Consider the following 23653-nt stretch of genomic DNA (forward strand, 5'->3'; position numbering starts at 1 on the left):
CGCTGGTGGCTCACGCCTGTAATCCTAGCTACTCAGGAGGCTGAGATCTGAGGATCGCGGTTCAAAGCCAGCCCGGGCAGGAGAGACTGTGAGACTCCTATCTCCAATAACCACCAGAAAACCGGAAGTGGCGCTGTAGCTCAAGTGGTAGAGCGCTCGCCTTGAGCTGAAGAGCCCAGAGTTCAAGCCCCACGACCGACAAAAAAAAAAGAGAGAGAGAGAGAAATAATAGCTAAAAAGATATATTATGTTCATGGATTGAAAGACTGAAATATTGCTAAAATGTCATCCCTAGCTGAGATAATTTATATATCCAACCTGATATCATCTAATCCTAGAAGGACTTTGTAGAGATTTCAAAGACTAAGAAATCAGAAGAACAAAATTTATTTATAAAGGTAAAAGGACTAGATTAGCTAACTTAATTTTAAAATAGCAAAACTGAAAGATACATACTATGTAATTTCAAAACTTGCTTTAAAGCCACAGTAATCAAAACAGTATGGTATTGATAGATACAAAAAAGCAAAATAGAGCCTACAAAGCCAAATAATAGCCAATTAATTTTTGTGAAAGTGCAAAAGTGATTCAATGGAGAAAAGATAGCCTTTTCCTCAAAGGTGCTGAAGTAGCTAAATATGTCCATATGCAAAGGAGAAAGAAGAGAGGGAGAGAGAAATCTGACACCTTTTAAGTAACTCAAAATAGATCTTGGGCCTATAAGTAAAACATAAAACTATGAAATTTGTAGAAGAAAAAATGGGAGAAAATCTTAGGCTAAGCAGAGATACTATATATGACATTGAAAACAATACATAAAAATAATATTGCTGTATTAAGGCTTCTTCAAAAATAATGCCTTTTGCTCTGTGGAAAACCAATATTGAGAGAAAGAAAAGACTATTCACAGACTGGGAGAAAATATTTGCAAATCACGTAAGTGACAAAATATTTGTATTAAAAACACTTTAAGAACTTTTAAAACTCAACAATAAGGAAACACATCCATTTTTAAGTGGGCAAAACATTGAACAGACACTTTTCCAAAGAAGATATACAGATGGCAAATAAGCACAAAAATATATGCTCCAAAATACTAGGCATTAGAGAACTTCAAATTATAATGTTAATAGAAGACACAACATGTGTGGTAGAATAGTTTAAAATGGATTGATGATATCTAATACTGAGAAGACTGGAACACCTGGGACTCTTGCACATTGCTGGTGCAAACGCAAAATGATACAAACAATTAGGAAAACAGGTGTTTTGTTACCAAATCAAACATATCCTCAGTATACGACCCAATAATCCCACTTCTAGGTATTTACTCAAGAGAAATAGAAACTTGTGTCCACACAAAAACCTATTCACAAATGTTTGCAACAGCTTTTGTTCATTACAGAAACCAGAAACAACAACCCTTCAATACTGAATGAACAAATTTTCAGTAGCTATATAATGGAATATCTACTCAAATCACTAGTTCGCACTGTGGATGCATCTCAAATGCATCTTGCTATGTGCAAGAATCTGGGTCCCAAAAGATAATTCCATATGATTACATTTGTATGACATTTTAGAAAAAGGCTTAACTTTCAGAATGGAGATCAGTGCTTTTAGGATTTGGAGGAGGAAAAGGTAATGGGCAGTTTTTAGAACTGCAGGTATTTTGATTTGGGTGGTAAATGTACCTTGGTTGATACATCAAACAATAATTTTACTACATGTAATTAAAATTTTAAAGTATAATTTTGAAATCTCATAGAACCTCTTAATTTTGAAAAATAAGCACATGTAAACTTTTCTAATACAACTATTTGAATGTAGTTAGAAATGAAAGACATAGAATGAAAAGAATCCTATGGAGCTTTAGTTGTATCACTTTAGGAAAGTTCTTTAATAGTCCAAGCTTTGGTTTCTTTATCTGTAAAATAAGGACCATAATGCCCTCTCATAAAATTATTACAAAAGGACTGAATTACAGAACATATGGAAAACACTTCACAAATAGTAAGCTTTCAATAAATGAGTTATTAATTTTGTGCATATTTTAGCAAATTTTTTAAGTTATAGAAATACAGGATGTTACTTATATTCACTCAAAACGCAAAGTGCTTTAAAATTATAATGAGATACCCTGAAACCAACATAAGTTGCCTATTCAAAGAAAACATTATTTAAAATACATTTATAGAACCCAGGTGCCAAGGCTGAATCCATAATCCCTGTTACTTGGGAGGCTGAGATCTGAAGATCTGTCAGCCTAGAGACTCTTATCGCCAATTAATGAGCAAAAAACCATAACTGAAGTCCCAGTACAGGCACAACACACACACACACACACACACACAGGTTAGGAATGTGGCACATAGTAGGGTGCATTCATGAGACACTGTTCAGTATATGCCTATTTCAGAACTGGGCTAGGTAAAGTTGAAGAAAGTGTATATTATACGTTGCTGCATTTCAGTGTCTTACCACAACCCTGTGAGACAGGTCTTTATACCTAAATTACTAGAGATGAAAAATAAACAAATGAGTTTCAAGAGGTTAAGTAAATTAAGTGAACACCAGTGGATCACACATGTAATTCTAGCCACTTAGGAGGCTGAAACCTGGAGTATTTTGGTTTGAAGCCAGCCCAAGCATAAAAGTCCCTAAGATTTCACCTCCAATTAACCAGTAAAATGACAGTCTAGAGGCACAGCTCAGTAAGAAAGCTGAGTGAAAGCATGTGGCTCTGAGTTTAAGCTATGGTACCAGCACAAAAAGAAAAGGGCGGGGGGAAAAAAAGGTTAGGAATTTAATGAAAATCATAAAGTACCTAGGGGAGCTGATACTCTATGATTTTGGAAGTCTCCATCAAAGCCAGGTGCTAGCAGATCAAGCCTGTAATCCTAGCTACTCAGGAGGCTGAGAGCCTAAGGATCATGATTCATAACCAGCTCAAGCAGAAAAGTCTGTGAAACACCATCTCCAAAATGAGCAACAAAAAGCAGGCTGTAGGTGTGGCTCAAGTGGTAGAGTGCCAGCTAAACAAGAAAGCCAAGCAACCCCCAGACCCTAAGTTCAAATCCTAGTGCTGGAAGCCAATCTCATGTTGCCTCATATCATCCTCACTGAATATATAACACTCAGTGTTTGCCTGGACTTCTAATAATGATCATTTTATAATGACAAAATTACTTTTCAACTGTTTAAAGAACTTTTTATTATGAACCAAGCATTCTGAATTCTCCAAATAACAGATACCTATTAGAAGGCAAATTGAAGCTAGCTAGTTAGACTTCTCTACAAATGTGCCCATAGCACAACAGAGGGTCTCTCCCTCTTTTCATCCCCAATAGGAAATTTCAAAATCCATTCTCTTTGAGGGATTTAGTAGTCACCATCAATACTTCAAAGAGGAGAAGGGGAGAGGGGTAAGGGAGGGGGGGCGGAGATGGGAAGGGATGGGAAGGGGAAACAAAGGAGGAGGCAACAATGCTTGACAAGAAATGCACTCATTATCTTGCCCAAGTAACTGTAACCCCTCTGTATGGTATTTTCACAATTTAAAAAAAAAAAAAAAGGAGAACCCAGGGTTGGATATAAGTCATGAGTAACTCTCACCTTTAAAAACAATTTGAAAACAGTACTCTTCCCAGATAATCAATGCCTATACCTCAGAGGTAAGGAAACAGACTGTTGTTTGGGACGAAATAAATACAAAAGACTTCCCTGGGAGTTTGAGAGCTATCACGTAATAAGCTTGGAAAAGCTAACCTTTCCATTTTATTGACAGAAGCAAACCCAGGAGCACACCCAAAGTCACACCATTCATCAGGCTCTGAGTGAAGTGGGACCAAAGGGTACCTTCTTTGCTAACCAACTGGTGGTTCCACCACACAGGGATTCCAGGCTAGAACATGCTATCATGTTGCACAGAAAAGGTTCCTTGCCCTCTATCATAATTTCCTCAGGAGCAGTTGTTATGAGAAGATAAATGATTGGACCAGTATCCCTAACTACCTTAAAGAATGAGTTTTTACATGTAATATCCCATTTAAAAGTGAAAAAATGCGAATAGCCAAATGCAATTAAGATTTTTAAAATATTTTCATGTACCAGGAAGACTGTACTAAAACTTCTATAATCTCTCTGATCATGCATCTCAAACACATTCATGGGAATAGGAAGGAAACATCCAGGAAACACAAATTAGGGCCACAAAGCACTAATGAGAGTGCTTGAAGTTAATAAGATCATTTTTATTTGAATTTTTTAAAAAGCAAACTAAGTCTTAAGGGACACTGACAACTATACAACATCCTCATTTTTACAAATGATGCTCATCACATCAGGCATCTTGCTAATGTCACCAGGTATATTAGCAGTACTATAGAATCAGAGCCAGGTCCTAATCTTTCATTTATTTGTACCAACGCCAATGCAAATTGTCTTAATTATCAATGTTGTGAAGTTAGGGAATGACAATGTATTTTATACAACCCCTTTAAGACAAAATGTCATTAAGTCAATCAGAATACTTAATGGAGTACAGTACTCAAACTTACTCCTTAAAGGGTAAGAATTATATAACAGACAATATAACCCGAGTTCAAGTTAAATTTGTTGAGAACATCCAGTTAAGTCTGGAAAAAAAGCTGTAACAGAGTACAGATATTTTCAAGTGCATCCATTGATCTTTGAAACTATAATATGACAACAGAAGGTCTCTCCTTTTCATCCCCCAATAGGAAATTTCAAAATCCATTCTCTCTGAGGGATTTAGTAGTCACCATGAGTACTTCAAAGAGGAGAACCCAGGATTGGATATAAGTCATGAGTAACTCTCACCTTTAAAAACAATTTGAAAACAGTACTCTTCCCAGATAATCAATGCCTATACCTGAGAGGTGAGGAAACAGACTGTTGCTTGGGAACTGCTACTGAAATTTTACCACATTCATTCCAAGCCATTGTGTAACCAACAAATAAATATCCTTTTGGGACATTAGTATGAGAAAATCTGCTCAAAGACCATTTCAAAGAGCCCATTGATTTTACCATCTTAGCTAAGAAAACTTCTGGAAGAATGAGAAATTGAAATATCCAGAACACAAAACACTGAACATATTAACATCTACCAGGGGACTCATAACCAGCATTTGTTAAAGAGGATTTTAAGATAAATAGTTAAGATGAAATTACATTTAAAATATACTTAAACTAATATATGTTTGTTATATATGCAAGATCACAAAAATGGTCGCTAAGTATAACTTACAGCCCTAAACAGTTGTTTGCCGATTCTCCTTTTACAAAGAAAGCCTGAAGATGAATAACCATCACAAGGCTGCACATAGCTGACATCTGGGCCAGATTACATCAAACATTGCCTTCCTGTTCAACACCGCACAAGAGAATTTAAAAAAAAATTCCCAATTTAAACTTGTCCCTAGAGCCATAAAGAATGAAAAACTGCCGAGTCAACAGCTTCTGAGTATGTGTGTGTGATGTTGTTTTTGTTTGCTTGCTTGCTTTTCATTTTTCATTTCATGCATTTTCAATATATCTATGTGCTTTTCTCTTGCTTCTCTCACCATTCATTGGCTTGCATAGCCTATGCTCTGAAAGCTTACATTCCGATTTATTAATGAAACAAGCCTTATATCCTAAAGTGCCAAAAGAATTGGCTACTGGTAAGAAACCATTTGAAGAACACCAGCAACTTTTGTTGAGGCTATTGTTTTATAGTTAAATGCCATTCAAAGCAACTTGAACTGGACCTTTCTACTATCAAAGAGAGTAATTCACTGGGTTGCCTGGGATTTGGCTGGCAGGCCACCCTAATATTTATCTGGGGACAACCTTCACCTCTGGCTAGAAAATACTAACACAGAGCTTGAAATTGACCAAAGTAAGAAAAGTAAATACTTCAGAAAAGACTTACTTTAGATTTGCTGAGGCTGTTACTCAAATGATAGAACCTGTAATTTTTTGTTGACTCATGTTCACTGGTACATACACAAAAGAAGCTAAAAAGGTTAGTTAGAATATAACATGCCAACCTTCACCACAATCCAGGAAGGTTTTCCAGAATAAAAGTCTGAAAGACATAATCAGTTTTCCTCCACACTCTATAAAGAAATCTGTTCGATCCCTCGGATTTGTTTGTTTCTCATTAGCAAAGACTTCCATAAAGGAGGATTTGTGGTACTTTCAGAGCTAAATTAAGAAGCAACAAATACTTAGCTTGTAGACACTAGTGGAAATGGTATAAGAAGGAAAGATAACAAGGAACCCATGGATTTTCTTCCTGAGTTTCATTCAAGATTCTTAATTTTCTTATTAAAAGTCAATGCTAAAACATTTATCTTTCCTAAATTTTACAATTAACATCTACTCTGAATGAAGATAATATTTTAAGTAAAAAAGAAACTAAGGGAGAAAGCTCAATTTTTAAGTGTCTGGGAGTGATGAGTTAAGAAAGAAATATGATAACCTACAGGGAAAATCCTTGGTTCAGCTTAGACAGAATGTGTAGCTGAAAGTTCTTTCAGGTTTTCAGGTCCCACTCTTCTGAGATGAACTCATACTATCTCTTAATGAAAGGCTCATACTCGCCTTTGATGTGTGAAAGACACTCCCAGCTGGAGGAGAATACAAGAAAGATCTAAAATATTTGCATCAACTGCAAAAATCTATTAATGAAAGTTTAGAAAATGAGGTAGCAGTAGGGGGGAATCTTTAAAAAAAAAAGATAACCTACTCTCATCTTGTGAAATCTTAGGAGAATACTCCAGTAAAGTAAAATTTGACAAATAATCTTCCCTCCCCTACACACAAGAGTCTTCACTCTCTACTACCTTGTCTAGAACACATTCTTTTTTTTTTTTTTCCGTCAGTAGTGGGCTTAAACTCTTGGCCTGAGTGCTGTCCCTCAGCTCTTCAGCTCAAGGCGAGCGCTCTACCACTTGAGCTACAGCGCCACTTCCAGTTTTCTGGTGGTTTATTGGAGATAAGGGTTTCACATACTTTCTTGCCCAGGCTGGCTTTGAACCACGATCCTCAGATCTCAGCCTCCTGAGTTGCTAGGATTACAGGCATGAGCCACCGGCACCCAGCTCTAGAACACATTCTTAATCTTGGTTACATAGAGGCAGAAAAAGAACTCTTACAACTTGCTCAACTCATGTAACAGAGTTAATAAAATTCAATGGAAGCACCAGTTCACAGAGGAGAGAGGTTTACAATTAATCTCTTTTAAAACAAGAATTAAGTATTACAGTACAATCTGTGCAAAAGAGAACTCAACACAAGTTCAGAGGTCTCCATAATATCTGAGCTGTTAATGTTAAGCATGCTCCCATCTTATTTGTCGAAAAAAAAAGGTAAAAATACAACATAGTTTTCTTAATCACCTGCTCATCTAAATCTATTTTATTAACAGTCCAATCTGTGCCTAATATAGTGTACAGATACAGAAAACAAGTATTAAACTATTTTCATTGGCTGTTACAGGTTTGCTGTGTAGAATTTACAAATAACTGCTTTTCCCAAATGAGCAAGATTTATAGAATAAGCAAATTATTTCAGACTTTCTTATTATTCCCTTTGATAATAGGAGAAACGTATCAGAAAATATTGTTGCTTTCTATAAAAACAATCTATGTGACTAACCCCTAAATTATGGTTTTATATAAGTTTACATACATGTTAACAATTTTACAAAATAGGTCTCATTTTTATGTTATAGATGAGGGAAATGAAGATCAGATAATCAAGTGATATGTCACATGGCTAATAAATCAATATTTAATTTTTAACTGATACATAATATTCATACACATTTATGAGTTACACAATCGTAATTTAATATACAAGTCAGAATGTCAATCTAGTTCTAACTAATCTGAAAGTTTCTCTTTTAGGTAATTGAACAAATGGTATCACCCAACTACTGTAGAAGAAATAAATGTTCTAAGGTTAATGTTGAGGAAAGAAATGTGTGTGTGCATGTGTGTATACACAAGCAAATACTGAAACTGAAGAACAAGTTATTCAACAATCTTTCTTCATTCAAGTACTTACAAAATAATTATAATGAGGTACTTTCTGGGTTCTCATAGTTGTAGCAAAATTCTTATTTCCTAGGAAATTGTATAATTTCTCCCTTCAAAGTTTCCATATTCCCAAGCCAATGTGACATTCCTTTCTTCTCCTCACACATGCCTGGCTGAAATCATGCCAAACCTCAGCAGCTTTTCTAAGTGATAAGTCTGCTAGAGTATTTATGTTTTTAAAAAAAAAATTTTTTTACAGCATGACTGGAAATACATATTCTACTCCCAACAACCAAAGTTGGTTAAGGAGAAGAGATATGAACCCATTTCAAACTCAGGCATATTAAGATAATTGGTAAGTAAGATCACCTCCCTGTCCACCACTTGCATGTCAACAGTATTAAAACTAACTTTGTTGGCAGAAAAACTATTTTCACTTTTTAAGGCTGATTAATTTACACATTTCTCAAATTTTCAGATAATATATTTTAGACAATGTAATATTTTAGATTACAGAAAAGAACTTGGAAAATGCTGGTTTCTTGTCTCAGTATCTGGTTTACAGAAGCAACAAATGATTTAAGGCCTTTTCTTACTATAGCCTTTGAGAGTAGCAGGGAAAAAGAAATTGCCTAATCCCTTCATTCCTCAGTTTCCATAGTAAGAAGATAAAACTGGAGAACTATCCTGTTTACCTTCAGCCTGACAGGAAACTCAGCTTTGTCATACAGAACTCCATAGTGAGTGGGTGCTGGGTACTAACTGAAAAATGAAAAAGATCTCCCAATCTAAGTTTCAAGTTCTTATCATATATTTGGAGCAATGAAACACTTGCAGGATTAAATCAAGTATTCTTAGGGGAGCCACACACAACAGAAAGAAAATGCTAAGAGATAACTCTGATGTATCTATTTCAGTACTTGGAAGACATGTTCAATTCAGGCCAGAGTGTTGCGTTTTGAGTGGAGGAGTATCACCATGCTCTAGAGTTCAGTCTCCTCTGCACATACATAAACAAAAGTGCACAGCGCCCCAATGCTGTTGTCCCCTAGGCCTCACAGCACTGCCAGTTGGCAAACCCAAGCCAGGAAGTTGTCAATTCCAATTGCGTTTAGGCCATGTAGCCCTATTAAAGAAGGCTTGCTGGTTAAGGGGCGTCCTCTGTTTCCAAAGCATGGGAAGAAAAAAAAAAAAAAGCTATGCTTAGATCGGAGCTGGCAACTTTCACTGACTAGAGTTTTCAAGGAGCTATGAATGAGTTTAACAAAGGAGTTCTGTGGCTAGTTTCTGGCTGAAGTCCATGTCAACAGTTTTTAAGGTCACAGGCCACACTAACTAACATTTATTCCCAGCAGACCCTGTTCTAAACACAAGCTGTAAGTAGTACAAATTTGGAATTTTTCTGTAATCCCTTGAGATATTCCTGATCCTTCCACATGTTTCTGCTCAATTAAAAACAATTCTCACTTTGCACCACAAGAGAGGCCATGTTCAGCAATCTCAGACCATCCTTAGGGTAGATGAACAAAACCTGGCAAATCAAAGGGCTGGAGTGGGGAAGGGAAGGAATTCAGCTGGATCACACTGAAAAGTGCAGACAGCTCCCCAGGGGCTCAGTTTGTGAAAGCATAAAACGGGTTATGACAGAGATCCTAAGGCCATAAAAAGCAGGTCTGAGGCACGCATTGGGAATAGATCCCTCATCATTTTACACAAACAAGACAAAATTTCTTAGAAAATTAAAAGGTCAACTAGGTGGCAAACAATGATAATGTATAGGACAAATGCTAAATATCCCACTCTGAGATTAATGCAATCACATCTCCATTAAAACAAACACTTTTAACATTGCTGAAATCAAAATGCTTTTTGAGATCAGAGACGTTAGTATATAGTCCCTGCCCAAAAAGATGCTTTTGTTCTTGCAAGGCAATATGAAAATCACTACCTTGGGCTGAGCATCAAAGATGTGTCATATACTATGTATGATGTGTGTCTGTCCATTTAAAAATCAAAATCTCAGTCCTCCATACTATCATGAGAAGTACCTCCTATTTTACAAATTATAGATAAAGAAATTGATGTTACTTATTTATGTAAGAACTGGAAAATAGCAGAATCAAAATTTAAATTCAAGTCTATTTCCAAGGCTCAAGTCTATGTCACAAACTTAGGGGAAACACACTAGAGTATCAGATACTACTGTAGTAGTTAAAGCACTACTACTTGTGCCAGTTTATATTTAGAATCATGAGATACATTGAAGGAAGCTACAAGTTTTCCAAATTAAAAATATGCAAACCATGGCAAAATAAATATTTAGTTTTTAAATTGCCAGAAAAACTATTTCATTAAAGACATATACAGAAAAACACTTTAAAACACCCATGACATTACCTACTTATTCTTGTTCCTAATAGTTTAAATGTCAATTAATTAGTTTTTATTTTTCCTTTGAATTTCTTACAAAACCAAGATCTTATCACATATAAAAATGTGTCTGTTTTCCTCTTTTTTTGTATAGTAGTAGGTCCTATCCATCCATATTTGGTGATTATCAAATAATCACCAAAAACTATTTTAGTAGCTACTTGGCATCTAATTAAACTTAACTATACTTCTGTTTCTAGAACTTTAAACTGTGTCTAATTTTTTATTCTATGTCTATGTTAAATATTCTCATATAGCCTGGAACCAATAGTTCACGCCTATAATCCTAGCTACTCAGAAGGCTGAGATCTATGGATCATGGTTTGAAGCCAGCCCAGGCAGGAAAAGTCCATGAGACTCTTATCTCCAGTAAATTAATCACTTAAGCCATGACCCCATGGCTTAAGTAGTAGAGCATTAGCCTTATGCACAAAGAGGCTCAGAGACAGTGCCCAGGCCCAAAGGGCAAGCCCCAGGCCTGGCCAAAGAAACAAACAAAAAGCTCATAAATACATCTTGGAGTACATATACTTTTGAGATTTTTCTCAGACTATGTTATACTCAAAAGTAGAAATAACTTTAAAGGCACTCAATATAGATTAGCAATTCTTTACCAGGAATGTTGGACCAGTTTACACACTAACAAACATAATGTAAGTGCTGCTAAATGTAATCTTAAAGTGGAACAGACCAAGGCTCATGTATACTTAGTTGCATACATGTCAGAATCTCATTTATAACATGCCATGTAATAACTGTTCTACCCTTTCTACTCGTCACTCCTACAGCGATGTCATGAGATGCCAATAGCTATGATTCTTGCCATAATCCCTTATCTACATCAGCTCTAACCCTCAAACACACAGATATGAGAAAATCAAGCCTCTGAAAGAAGCAGAGAACTTAAAAGTGTGCTTTCCAATTAGGAAAGCTGAGGTGCAAGCCCTATTTTGCCTATAACCCATACTGTTTATGACAGGATACTTTGCCTTCTCTAGATATTGAGAAGTACAGAAGAACAATAACACCTAGATCTCGTGGCTTATGAGAACTACATACTGGTAGCTCATGTGTAAAATCAAGTAGTAACCAGGCACTAGTGGCAGATACCTGTAATCTTAGCTACTTAGGAGGGTGAGATCCAGAGAATGAGTTTGAGGCCAGCATGGACAGCAAATTCTGCAAGACTCTATCTCTAAACCAGCTGGCAAAATGCCAGGCTGGAGGTGTGGCTTAACTAGTAGAGTGGCAGCCAAGCAAGTAAAGTATGAACTCCTGAGTTCTAATCCTAAGACCAGCAAGAAAAAAAAAGAAAAAAAGGAGCAAGTGGTGGCAATGTGACACCATGGAATGCTGTGCACAGTTAGTAGAATTACAAAATGTCATCAACACTTTAGAAAACAATTTGGCTAATTGTATTTCAATGAACCTGAAGAATACTTGCTTCATGTCACACCTATTCCATCTAGGTATATACATATGAGCGGCTAGAGTCTATGAGCAGCAGGACGGCCATTCACAAATGTTCATGAAAGCCAAGTGAAAACAGTACAAACTACCCCTATGGTTGAACAAACAAATAGTGGTATGATCACACAACACAGAACACTATATAGAAAACTACAAGAAACAGCAAGGATGAATCTCAAAGGCTGGGTGCCAGTGGCTCATGTCTGTAATCCTAGCTACTCAGGAGGCTGAGATCTGAGGATCATAGTTCAAAGCCAGCCTGGGCAGGAAACTCTGTGAGACTCTTAATCTCCAGTTAACCACCAGAACACCAGAAGTGGTACTGTGGCTCAAGTAGTAGAGTACTTGCTTTGAGCTGAAGAGCTGAGGGACAATGCCCAGACCCAGAGTTCAAGTCCCACAACTGACCAAAAAAAAAAAAATGTTAAGCAAAAGAAATAGGGCCATATATTAAAATGAATACTGCAGATTGTGCAATGCAACTGATAGAGATTTTTTAAGCTGTATGATCTAGAAATTCATACTTATGCAAAAAAATATTGGGGTGCTAGTAATTTTCTTAGCTTAAATGGTGATTATGTGGGTTTTTGCTGTTAATTCACATTTGCATGTGTGTGTGCATTTAAAATCAATGTTCTTTTCTGTTTGTAGGTTATATTTCACAACTCACTAATGAAAGATACAAAGTTGTAATTAAACATTTACCTACCAGATAAAATATACAAAGAACTTTTGTCAAGCACAATTTTTTTTTTGGGTCGGTCGTGGGGCTTGAACTCTGGGCCTGGGCGCTGTCCCTCAGCTCTTCAGCTCAAGGCGAGCGCTCTACCTCTTGAGCTACAGCGCCACTTCCGGTTTTCTGGTAGTTTATTGGAGATAGGAGTCTCACGGTCTTTCCTGTCCAGGCTGGCTTTGAACCTCGATCCTCAGATCTCAGCCTCCTGAGTAGCTAGGATTACAGGCGTGAGCCACCAGCGCCCGGCTGCTCAAGCACGATTTTATTTTATCTTTTTTAAGGAGTACCAGTTACTGAGGACGTGAATGCAGGGCCTAGCACTGTTGTTTGCCTTGCTTGGTCACCACTGGTGCTCTACCACTTAAACCTTACTATAGTATGGCACTTTACTGGTTATTGGATATGGAGTCTCACAGACTTTTCTACCTGGGCTTGCTTCAAACCTCAAATCTCTAGTATCAGCCTCCTGAGTAGCTGGAATTACAAAAGTAAGCCAGTAGCACCAGGCTTATTTTATTAAATCTTTGGAGCAATATTCTGAATTAGTATTATCTTGATTTGCCACAGAAGTAACTGAAATTAGAAGAAAAATAATGGATAAACACATATACCATGCTGGAGAGCAAACCTAAAATCTCATGCATGCCAGGCAAGCACACTACCACTGAGCCACATCCCTAGGCTTAAATCCTATTTTCCAAAAAGAAACCTTAGGACAAAAAAAATCAAAGAGTAACACCAGTGTTCTTTGTTTTATAATACAAGTACTAAATCTGAGGAAAGGGTAAGTTAAGAAGAATCCCTGAAAGTCAAACTCTTTCAAATAAGAACAGCTAAAACTTTAAACATTGGAAAATTGTAACACAGAATAATTTTTCAATATTAAAAAACTATAAGGGTCAGGAGATAATGGTTATTTTTATACAATAAAGATGAGTGGCATTTAACATTTTTAAGCTTATTTTCATATAATTACAAAAAAAGAAAGTACAAAAATTAAAATTTACAGGCATGACAGCAAAATATCCCAGCTCAATAGAAAATAGTATACCAGCAAACATACATTCTTTAAGGTCGTTTTTTAGTTTTGAGTTGTTTTTATTTGCAGGGCTCCTTGTTTTTTGTTTTAACCTCCTAAAGAGTTGTTTTCCTATGAGACAAGAAGTAAAAGGGGGTAGGAGTGGGAGAAAAGAAGAAAATCACTCATTGCAGGAACTCAAACAAGTAATAACAAAACACTAAATTTCACCCAACTTCTTTTCCTACCACACTTTTAAAAGAAGTTGTTTTAAAAATGTCAAGATTTTTAGAGCCAGACATTTTTGCTGCATTTTGAGCTCATTAATACACATAAAGAGCTAGTTAAAATACCAGGCTGAATGAATGAACAATGGGACAATTAACCCCACATACAAAGCTCCACCTACTTTACTTCAAAGGCATCTGAAATAAAATGGATTAGAAACCACAAATGATGCCTCTCTGAATTAATTTTGTAATAAATATTGCTTGGTATTATAGATAAGGGATTAGAAACCTCCATGTGGTAGTGAATTGAGTTAAAGAACAACAATTATCCTTAGTTTTGCCTAAGATTACCGGTAGTTTCAAGTCCCATGAATAGGAAATAAAAACCTATTCAATTCCCATTACAAACTACAAGGTAAGATTTCATTTTGTCTATAAAATATTTTAAGATTCTATGCTTTTGACATAAAGTTTAAAAAGATTTTCATTCAGAATATATCACAAAATCAAAATTAGAATGTCAACTATAAAAGTTATATTATATTTTTTATTGCATAGTACAACTCATGCTAACAGAAAGAACTATTTAAAGGTGTAAATCTGCTGAGAGAAATATGAAAAGGAAAAGTAAACAAAACACCTTATTTCTCATTTAAGTAAGACTTTTTATACTATTTCCATAGTTTTATGTTCATTGTTTTCAAAAGCTAATAATTTTTTCCCCAAGTTCTGGGGCTTGAACTCTGGGCCTCTTTGTGCTCAAGACTACACTCTAAAACTTGAGCCAGAGTGCCACTTCCAGCTTTTTCTGAGTAGTTTACTGGAGGTAAGAGTCTCACAAGAGTTTCCTGTCTAGGCTGGCTTTGAACCGCGATCCTAAGATCTCAGCCTTCTGAGTAGTTAGAATTATAGGCATGAGCCACCAGCAACACACATGTAACAATTCTTTATTGTCAAGAATTAGGTATGAGTTCACACATGAAATATCTGAATTTTCCTTTAAAAAATAAAGAAAAATTATTACTCTAATGACAAATAGCATTACAACTGCAACTTCAAACAAACTGTTTCAGCAAGAAATGGGTTTTGTTTTTATTAATAAGAGTTTCTACCCTTATAAATCAACTTTGCACAAATGAATTATATAGTCAAAAATAGTCTCAGGCAAGAATACTTAATGGTAGGTAAAGATTTCCTTTTTTTTTTGGGGGGGGGAGCCAGGGGAGAAGGGAGAGAGTCTTGAGGTTTGAACTCAGGGCCTGGACGCTATCCCTGAGCTTTTTTGCTCAAGACAAGTGATCTACCACTTTGAACTACAACTCTATTGCCATTTTCTAGTGGTTAATTGGAGGTAAGAGTCTCACGGACTTTCCTGTCTAGGCTGGCTTCAAACCCTGACCCTCAGATCTCAGCTTCCTAAATAGCTAGGATTACAGGCATGAGCCACCAGTGCCTGGCTGGACCTCATATTTTAATAAGTGAAAAGTCTCAAAACAGAACTATACCTACAGCATAATCCTAGTTCAAAGAATGAAACACCCATTGTCATTATTAGAGTAATAAAACCTTTTTTTCCTACAGTTTTTCAAATTCCTTTAATGAGGAAGAAAATCTTTATAATCTCAAAAATAGTAGCATCTTAAAAATAGAGGCTCACAGTTTAATGTTAGAATTAGAGGATCTACAAATTTCAGATGGTAAAATGATTTTTCAGAATAGAAGTACAGTATTACTTCAGTCTTCTAGGAGGGAAAGTTGTTAGGTTTCTTGTTGCTTCTCAAACCAGTCGCTAATAGAGCTCAACAACCTAAATTCAGATTCTATCTTGCTTTTATTTGCTATTTATTTATTTATTTAATTTTTAGTGTAAATCTTGGGGCTTGAACTCAGGGCCTGGATGCTGTCCCTAATCTTTTTGCACAAGGCTAGCGCTCTATCACAAGAGCCAGAGCTACACTTTAGGCTTTTTGAGTAGTTCTAGTGGAGATAAAAGAGTTGTGTATCAAAGGAACAAGCTGCAGTTGAGTTTGAATGGAAGAGCTTGACCTTTGGGCTTTATATCTGATGGCTACTGTTTACATTCTTTTGCTTAGCCCACATTTTCATAAGCTTTTCAACAGGTAACTGTTAACCACTTTGCTTCCCGGTCAAGACAGAATCCATGCCAAGCTACACAGGCAACTGACTTGTCTGCTTCCATCTTTTTTTGGTGATTACTGCCTTGTTTTAATTTATAAGAAAAACCTATAAAAATAAACATTTTGTGGTTTGTACAGAAAAGATTGCTGTTATTTTTGGTGAAGAAAAGCAGTTTTGTAGTTTATTTCAATCTAAATAAAATGTGAATTTTGTTTAGAAAAATACATTTGCATAAACTCTCCTGCCCAGTCCAGCTTCGAGCCAAGATGCTCATATCTTAGCTTCTTCAGTAGCTAGGATTACAGGTATGAGCCACCAATGCCCACTTCTGTCTTGCTTTTAAAGTAAAAGGGAAGCTAAAATTCAAAGGGCAGTTTTAGGTGGGGAATGTATTTTCTTTTCTATCTTCTGATCAGTGAAAAACAAAAACATGGTTCAGATAAATGGAGCAAGCTTGTGGTAGCTGTTGAAGGAAAGTAGTTGACTGGTAGAGAGGTCGAAGAAAACCTGTTGACACTCAAACTTAACCAAAAAGCCCTATGGCCTCATCTGCAAAGTGTTTTTCTGTCTCTCCAAATGGTCCCTTGTATATAATTCTCAAGATTCTTTCCCAAAGCAGGCATGGTTTTACTGATTTTCTATTCAAACACTTCCTGAATCAGATTCAAATAGAATATTTTACTTTCCTTGTTTCTTTCTTTCACTTACATATTTAGTTAATGTTTTATCTTTTATGGTAGTACTGGGCTTTGAACTCAGGACCTTGAACTTGCTAGAAAAAGCATTCTACCACTTGAGCCATGGCACCAGCCTAGATCTTAGAACCCACAAATTATATATATAGGTTTTAAGGAGGCTCAAGAAAAGGGAATATAACTACTTGGGCTGATTGGGGGCTACTAGTCAAAAAAACAGCAGCTCCAGGTAGCCTTATAGCTCATTCTCCTGAGTTGGAAGAACACTGCTATATCATGAACAAAACCTCAGATTAGGCACCAAAAGACTGCTACTGCCATCAGATCAAGAACTTGGGACAAAAATATTTTGGATTCAATTTCATCACTTCTTTGGTTTTTTTTTAATATTTATTAAGTAGTTGTACAAAGACAAGGTAGGTAATGAGTACATGCATATTGGTCATAATTTCTTAAAAGAGGATAGACTGTAGCACATTATTTCTGAAAGCTCATTAAGCTCCTCTCTGAGCTCTTTCTGTAAAGGCTCTTTTTCTCTCTCTTTCTCTCTCACTAGATAGATAGATAGATAGATAGATAGATAGATAGATAGATAGATAGATAGATAGATAGATAGATAGATAGATAGATAGATAGATAGATAACTTTATATACATATATATGTGTATACATATATATACACATATATAGCCAAATATACATATATATGTATATAGAGAGACTGTGAGAGAAAGATAAACAACTTTATGAAATGTGTGATAGCAGGAAGATAAAATTTGGAATTGAAAGTATAAGCTTTGAGTTTGACTTTGGATTCTAAAACCACATTACTTTCCTCTATGAGATTAGGGAAGGTCACACACTTGTGTGTATGTGAGTGTGTGTCTCAACTCTAGTATCTTTATACTATAAAGTCATTTCATATGGTTGCTATGTAAATGGAAATTCCATAAACCACCAAGCATATTAAATGAACACTGATTCATGCTAACTCCTTCTTATACCTTCATATATTCTGTAGTTAAGTTGGCCAAACTCCAAAAAGGGCAACATAGGAGTATTAGCCATCAGCAGCAATCACTAAAGGTAGCAAGGTGAATGAGGTATAAATAGAGGGAAAGAAAAACAAAACAAAACTTCCCTCCTAAAGTTCTAAATGTGGTACCATTTACTGTTCTGTACTAAGCTTCATGAGCATTAATCAAAGGAAACGCTTCCAAAAAAGAGCAGGAAATAATATACCTCTCATTTAGCTATAACTTGTTCAGTCTCAAACTGGAAAATGTCTGCTAGCCAGCATCTTGAGAGTTTTAAGTACCCCTACCACTCTAGCCTCAGGTCACCAGGGGGAAGACTGCCACTATGAAAAGGAGCAGGAGGAGCCCAAGAGCTCCTTCCCACAGCAAATGGTGAGAAGCTGGCCACCCATGCCTGTGAGCTTCTGCTACTGCAGAAGACACACCTATCTTTCTGAATGTCCATCCATCCTTCCAACACTCAAATCTACCTCCATCAGCAGGTTACTGGGAGAGAAGAGTCTAGTTTATTTATTTCTTTATGTCACTTCAAAGGTGATTTTCTTTAAATTATATCATCTGTTATTATGATAGATTGTGGCTCCCCAGAGAATTGCTTTTCCAAGCATGAAGACATCTTTATGACAATGAAATGTACATAATTCCTCAACCATTACTCTTTTTTTTTGGGGGGGGGCGGTCATCGGGCACTGTCCCTCAGCTCTTCAGCTCAAGGCTAGCACTCCATCACTTGAGCCACAGCACCACTTCCAGTTTTCTGGTGGTTCATTGGAGATAAGAGATGCACAATCCTCAGATCTCAGCCTCCTGAGTAGCTAGGACTACAGGCATAAGCTACCAGGGCCTGGCTTCAACTATTACTTTTCTAAATTAAGAAAATAAAAGGTAATTGTCCACAAAATGATATTCTTATAAGTACCACCTCCCCTCCCCAAAGTAGTACTGCAAAATCCTCAGGGGCTCAGAAAAGGCCTTGGCCTACAAAACCAGACCACCCCAGACCACCCCAGACCACCCCAGACCATCCCATAAGTTTGGCTTCTGACAGAAACCATATCCCAGGACCCACAATGTGTGAAAATACAGCAGGCCAGGGGTACAGCAACATGATCTCCTCTTAACTGGCCATGTAGACAGTGAGAGGGATATAGTACTCATCTCATTTTTAAGAGAAAGAATTAAAAAGACATCAGGCAGCTGCAGAGACAGAAGCGCTAGAGAGGCAGGAAAAAGTCCTCCACTCAGTACACTAAAAGATCCAGGTTTCCAGAGAGGCCTTTAGGGTGCTGTGAAGGAAAGCTGATTTCTCCCTGAGGAGCCCCAGCTTTGATGCTCAAACTGCTCTCAAACATCAGGTTGTGCAGTTTTGTATGGCAGGGTGCCCTCGGGCGAGACAACCATAAATAGCTTAAAACCAGAATAGAAGATTCCATCTGGTTCTGGAATATTTCAGCAGCACCTGCTTTCAAGGTAACAATCTGGGAGTTGTCCCCATAGCCTTCCTTCTCAACTCCCTCTCCCACCCCTCAAACACTATTATTTTAAACGTAAGCAGCTCAAACACAATCCAAAGGGGTTTCTGCCACCACACCTGCTGGAGGAAATGGGTCTTGTGAATTTCTCTTGAACTCTACGTGTTGTTTAAAAAAACACTGGATCAGCTAGAGAAGGAAGCCAACAAGTTCTTAAACTCAAGATCATTATTACTTTTAGTTTCTTTCTATGTGCAACTGATCTTTTCTGTGTTTACAGTCAAAATAAGTCCCATTTTTACTATAAAAAGAGGATACAAAGGTTGTTTCTGCCATGAGGTCAGAAAGGACTAGAAAAGAGAGAGTCTCACTACTTTTATTTATATGCTTTATGGCAACTAGCACAGAATGAGGAACGACAACTCAAACAGGAGATCAGAACATGGCTTTAAATTCATTAATAAAGTTGGGGAGATTTGGCAAATGACAAAAAAAAAAAGTAGCCTGTCTATCCACAGTGGTTTCTATCTTCTTTGTATATTAAGAGGAGTTGAAAGCTGAGCACTGGTGGCCCATGCCTGTAATCCTAGCTACTCAGGAGGCTGGGATCTGAGGGTCATAGTTCAAAGCCAGCAGGACAGGAAAGTCTTTAACACTCTTATCTCCAAGTAACCACCAGAAAACTAGAAGTAGAGCTGTGGCTCAAAGTGGGGGAACTAGCCTTGGGCATAAGAGCTCAGGGACAGTTCAAGCCTCAGGACTAGCATAAGAGGGAAAGAGGGATAGAGGGAGGGACGGGGAGAACTTGAGATAAAACCAAAGACCAAGTGTTATTTATATATTACTTATTACAGGTACATAGTAGCTGCTCAGACACTTGTTAATGGAATAAAAAAAAACTAATCTAAACTAGTACAAGGCCCTGAGTTCAAATCTTTGGACAATCAAAAAAGTTACAGACTTGAAAGAATTTCAGATAACATCTTGATAAGAAAAATTATTTCTTCTCAAAAGCCTAATAGATTCTGAATAGTTATAAGTATAAGAATACTCAACTTTTCTCAAGAGCTTAGCTAAGATCCATATAGATATTGAAGAAAATTATAGAATACAACTATCTATAAAATTCTTTTCTAAAGACTAAAGAAATTCAATTATATATCTCTTTTAACAACTGAACAACTTTATGATGTTGAACTCTCATGCTCATTCTGTTGACTCAAAACTTAAAGTATACCTGACAGAATATTTCATTATACTTTTGAACTCAATGAATGCCATTTGGGAAAATTGGAAGCCATGAAAAAATTTCAGTTCTAGGTCATTTTGTTGTATGACAGTGCAAAATTACTAAAATCAACATGTTTAATATATCATACTCAAATGGTATAATCTAAAACTGTTAAAATATTCTCACTTTCCTGGTTTTATAATACTGACTAGCCTATTCATAACTATTGTTCTCCTACTTAGTGTTATAAATTTAGTATTAACTACCATTCAGGAACTCAATAATATTATAGTGAATCTTAAGGAAAAGGAAGATCTTTTAATGATGGGAACAAGTTAATGTGGTAGAAAATAATGCATTTGACTTTATAGTAGTATTTGTGTTAATACAATGTATTTATTATACTCTAGTACATTTCTTTCAAGGTTAGCTAATGACAAGAGTTCAACCTCACTTAAAATTTTTGTTTTAAATAAACCCATGCTTATTTCTCAGGGATTCATTCCTTCATATAGCTAGTATTATTAAGTGCCTATAACATGCCAGATATTCTTTGATAGCTGTTGAGGACCAGGAAGAACTCAGCTTTGAGTCCAGCATGATGATGTATTCTTGTAATCTCAGCTCTTGGGATTATAGGAGGATAAAAAGTTCAAGGCCACCTGGGCTACATAGTATGACTTTCTTTCAAAAGGGAAAACCAAACTTTTCAGCCTTCATGGAGCCTACATTCTAGTGCGGGGAACAGAAAATATAAACTTAGTAAGTTATATTGTATAAAGGGTGTTTAAGAATTTTTCATCATGAAATTAAGTTTAAATTTTATAACATCGATGATCTAGTCTTAGCTATACACAATGGCTGTCATTACACATTGGACCTCCCTTCAGAGATTGAAAGGTACAGTTGTTAACTGTTTGAAATGAGCTTAGTAATACAAACCATCTTTCTGCATTTTATTGTTCTCTTTGAACTTATGTCCCATAATAGCTACCCTCCTCTCATTCAAAGCCTTCTGTAACCTATCCTTTCATTCTACATGTATCTAGCTTTCTCTAAAGACCAGGCACACAGTATCTTGGTCAAGCAGTACTCAACATGCAAGAGATAGGAAGACCTATCCCTGTAAGTTATCTATAAAGGCTAACTACCTAAAAGGAGAAAAAGAAAGGTAGAACAAAATTATAATTGAAAAACTAAAGTCTGCCAGAAAAAAAGAATGATGATTTCTGCCAAGGGAGGCCTACTTTGGAAAGACAAGTACATGTAGGAAGGCAGAGAAGGTACAATGAGTGGATCATATAGTACATATATCACAAAGTATATAAACTTGGGAGAGCAGGCAGAAATAGATTCAAAAAAGATAAATTTGGGAACAATAAAGGTGATGTTTGCACAGATGCCACTGTTGGGAGTGACATCCTTCATGGGAAGGATAGAAAGCAGAAGTAGAGGTAGCTTATGTACAGATTTGAGTTGCAGCACTAGGCTCACTGTAAACGGTGAATGGGTCTCAAGACATAAGGGAAAGCATTTGAAGCAAGAATGGAGACTAAGTAGCAAAAAAGGATAATATTAACAACCTATCCAGCAACTACCTACCTTTCATAGCTAGGCAGAGCTCTCTATTCAACACTGGACATTCAGCCAACAGTAGACCATTCCATGTATATGCTACTCTCAATCTAGCAGTGCTTCTAAACCAAAGAGAGGAATTGCCACATGTATCTTATGCAGGGTAAGATAGAGAATTTCCTCTTCATGTTAACTACCCATAACATGTGTGTTCCAGAATTCATACAAGACTCTATCTTTAACTATCACTGTCACTATCCTGGGGCACTAGAAAGTCAACAGTAAGAAGATACTACACCTTGGCATCATCCCATGGATTATATATAGTAACACTGTTGTGTGCCTATCCATCTCACCAGCTAATCTGGAAACTCTTCAAGAGCAGAGACTACCTAATAGTAGGCATTCAGTTAAGGCTGACAAACAAATAAATTAACCCATCAAATTTTGCTCTGGGCTAACAGAGAGAAGACATACCAATTGCTGCTATTTTATATCCTAAATTTTGACAGCACAAAGGCTGCTCAACTGGCTTCACACCAATACAAAATCCATGACCTGAACAGGCACACAAAATCAGACACCAGAATCAGAGGAAGACAATTTTCTATTTATTCATTTGATTATTGGTGGTGCTGGGAATCACCCAAGTCCTTAAACATGCTAAGCACATAGTACCAAAAAGCTTCATCCTCAGTCTATTAAATTTAATTTTTTAAATGAAGTTTTCCCCTCCCACTAATTTTCTGAATGATGTTACAGGGCCAGTTTTAATCACTTACATACACACAGACATGCACTCCAGTTAAGAAATAAAGAAATTGTAATCCAAAATAATACTAGAATGACTCTTCCCAAAATCCTAAGAGCTAGAGTAAAATTCTACCCCCAAATAAGCAAAATAAATTCGCAGTTATGGTCAAGACTGAAATGTAACGGCCAAAAATGGAAGTTAAATTTCTCTTCATAAAGAAAGGGAAATTTTTAAAGGTAACATTAAATCAAAAAGTAAGTAATTGTTGACATGCAAGACTATTCCCCTGGGCAGGCAGTGCATGGGCCTGTTCTTAAGCAGACACTGCTTGAGAACAGCTGAACACATTCATCTCCCAGGTAGCCAGTTCAACCCCTCCCTGAGGGCTCTGCACAGATGGCCTCCAGGGCTCAGACTACAAATGCTATGCTAGGTGTAGAAAAGATGATGAGATTTGTATAGAGAAATGCAAATGTGTCCCAGTCTAGACTGACAGTTCGTGAACAAAGAAACTTCTCAAGTCAGCCCTTCTTATTTTATGTTGTGTGTGGTATGTGCATTTGGGGAACTGGAGGAAGAGTCTTTTTTTGGTGAGATGAAGCAAACATATAGACTACTACAGCAGAGAACTAGCCTTTCTGGAATCCACAGAGGGTCTGGCCTTTTATCCCCAGCCCCAAGCCCATGCCTAGGCCCGGGTTTTGTCATGGGCGCCTCCCTGCTGTCCTGCTCAGGCTGCTCCACATGAGCAGAGAGAGACAGGAGGCAGGCCCCCCTGACACCTACTTAAATAAGGCAGATGCAGGGAAAGCGTG

At 36.8% G+C, this 23653-nt stretch overlaps 1 protein-coding gene across 1 annotated transcript in view; it reads right to left on the reverse strand.

Moving 5' to 3' along the window:
• Dennd1a (DENN/MADD domain containing 1A) overlaps positions 1–23653 on the reverse strand; it is a 445652-nt gene that overhangs the window by 310706 nt on the left and 111293 nt on the right. The window lies entirely within an intron of this gene.

Source organism: Dipodomys ordii, unplaced genomic scaffold, assembly GCF_000151885.1.
Source record: "Dipodomys ordii isolate 6190 unplaced genomic scaffold, Dord_2.0 Scaffold55, whole genome shotgun sequence".
Lineage (NCBI taxonomy): Eukaryota > Metazoa > Chordata > Mammalia > Rodentia > Heteromyidae > Dipodomys > Dipodomys ordii.